The sequence below is a fragment of the Scylla paramamosain genome, chromosome 26, assembly GCF_035594125.1.
Source record: "Scylla paramamosain isolate STU-SP2022 chromosome 26, ASM3559412v1, whole genome shotgun sequence".
Taxonomy (NCBI): domain Eukaryota; kingdom Metazoa; phylum Arthropoda; class Malacostraca; order Decapoda; family Portunidae; genus Scylla; species Scylla paramamosain.
In genome coordinates this window covers 4,762,501-4,765,000 of record NC_087176.1, presented here as the reverse complement: position 1 = coordinate 4,765,000, position 2,500 = coordinate 4,762,501, and the positions used below count along the sequence as shown (strand labels likewise).

General features: G+C 36.0%; 1 long non-coding RNA gene across 1 annotated transcript in view; it reads right to left on the bottom strand.

The window, feature by feature from the left end:
• The window catches only part of LOC135113903 (uncharacterized), a 115,081-nt gene extending 113,065 nt beyond the window's left edge, over positions 1-2,016 (bottom strand). The window contains exon 1 of the long non-coding RNA XR_010275106.1: positions 1,874-2,016. This is a non-coding gene — a long non-coding RNA (uncharacterized LOC135113903). The remainder of the gene's footprint in view (positions 1-1,873) is intronic.
• Between the last annotated feature and the right edge of the window lie 484 nt (positions 2,017-2,500).

The window sequence follows — 2,500 nt, the reverse complement described above, 5'->3', positions numbered from 1 at the left end:
AAGGTTTCAATATCAGTCTCACATCACCAGTGCCCCTTTCAGCAGTGACTCTACACCACAAGTAAACTCTGGAACTCCCTGCCTGCTTCTGTGTTTCCCCCTTCTTGTGACTTCAGTTCTTTCAAGAGGGAGGTTCCAATACATATTTCTAAGTTTAGGTAATCCTTTTGGCCCTTTTTATTTGGGTACTGGCGCCTCTGTGGGCCTTTTTTTAATATTTTTCTTGTCCCTGGCCAATACTTCTCTTACATACAAAAATCGACTTTTCTTTGCGTCTATCTCAGAACCCCAGACTCCCCTGCTCCCAAGGCCTCGCTGTATAAGACTTCTACTTTCCCTCACCTCTATTCTGTCCACCTCTCTAATGCAGGAGTTAACCAGTATTCTTAAGCATTCATCCCCTTTTCTGGTACACTATGGTTCCTTGCCTTTTTCTGTATTTCCTCCTTCCTATGACTTGAACTATGTCAAGAGGGAGGTTTCAAGTCATTTATCCTCCAATTTTTGACGATCTGATTCTAAGGGGACTCTCACCTAAGTGGGTATTTTTTTTTTTCCCCCTTTTAATTTTGTTGTCTAGCCGGTGTCCCTCCTATATCAAAAAAAAAAAAAAAAAAGAAGGTTTCGTGTAATATAATTTTTCAAGCGAGCAGTGAAGCCTCTGTGCTCTTTCAATGTTTCCCTCCCATTGTTCTGTTCCAAGGTTATCCGATTTCATCCTCATTGTGGTCAGTTTTGTACTAATACAATAATCTCTGGGATGACTGCTTCTGGTGAGACTAATCATTCTGGAAGCGGTGAATGGCTGGCGTGCGTTATGATACTGTATAAAGAAACCTTGGAATATTGTTATCTGAAGGCGAGTGTGTTAAACATTATATATTTGTTACGCCCTGTTGCCTTCATGCTACTGGAAAAATTATTAAACTAGACTTAACATTTACTATATCTAGATTTGTGTTCCTTTCAAATTCACTGCAGTTTTCGTCCTCAAGTTTTGCATAGTTATTTTTTAGTGTTCTCTCAATTTTTTTCCTTTTTTGTTTAATTTTATACTTTTCTCTCCCTGTATTAATAGTTATGGGGCGGCGCAATAGCTCATACAGTTTAGTAATCCTCTTTATTTACTGTTATTTCCTCAATCTATTAGTAATCAATCTTCAATTAGTGTTTTAATCAATCTTCAATCTCACCTGAACTGAATTACAAATATAAATGTCTGAACTCAAATGAACTAACTACAATTATTAATGCTTGGACTATTAATGTCAGAAGTGAACTGCAAATAGGAATCCCAGAACTTAAATAAACGCCAAATATTCTTCTCCATTTGAGTCCATTGGTGTTTTTGTCGTTTTTTGTCGTGTTTTTTGGTGTTTTTGCATAAGTTATCGTTTTTTGGGGTCATATTTTCCTTCTGCATTTCTTATAGGCACATATTTCGGCGAGTTAATCGGTAGGATAGTTGGTAAGGTAATTAATTCACCAACTGTAAATATTCCTCTTGAGATGACTAGTATATTAATTCATCAAATGACTCCCAAAAATAATAAGTCATATATTCTAAAATGACGTGAATCTCTCATTAGTCACTCGGAAACCATTGCCCTCACAGACACACTGCCCTAAAAGGTTATTTTCCTTAGCACATCAACACCGGAGGCTGAAAATAATAGTTTAATTTCGTGACAGGTAATCAAATGCTGCTGTGTTGAGAAAAATGAGTATTTGACAGCTATGAGTAGATAACAGATCATAATGAAGTAAATGCTTGGTCATAAGTCTTATAAAATAGCGGCCCTTTATGTATTATCTCGAGGACAAGCAACATTTTGAATAAGTAACAGAGAGAGAGAGAGTAATTAACACTCACATTTAATGGAGGTTCTTGTGACGAGTTCTCGCGGGTGTTCTTGCGATGGCCACACTGCTGATCACTGAACAGAACAATCCTGCCTTGAGGAACATCTAATCTTCTTGTATTCTCTTCATTATACTAACCTCGCTTTCCTTCTCACCATCGCTCTGCTCTCTCTCTTTCTCTCTCTCTCTCCACGGGGCTACTACATCAAATCCACAGTTCTATTACAGTATATATTTTACTACTTATTACGTTATTTTTTGCTATCTCGGTATTGTTTCTTATCTTAAAAATATTCTAAAACAATAATAATGGTAAAAGTCATCCCTATCTTAAGGAATAATTGATCTTATGTACTAAATGTAAGTCATTGAATGCGTGATGTTTATTCCAGTGTCAGTTTTAAATTTACTACTGATTTTTTTTACGTTATTTTCGCTATTACTGCATTGCACCTTATATTAAAAGCATTTAAAAGTAATAATAATGATAAAAACTCAAGCCTAATAAGGGGAATATTAGATTAGCTACGTGTGGGTAAATAATTGAGTCACTGAATGCGCATGTGGTGTTTATCCTCCTCTCTCTTTCAATATCCCATTTAAGTAGATTAGTTGAAAAGAAACGTGTTGATATATT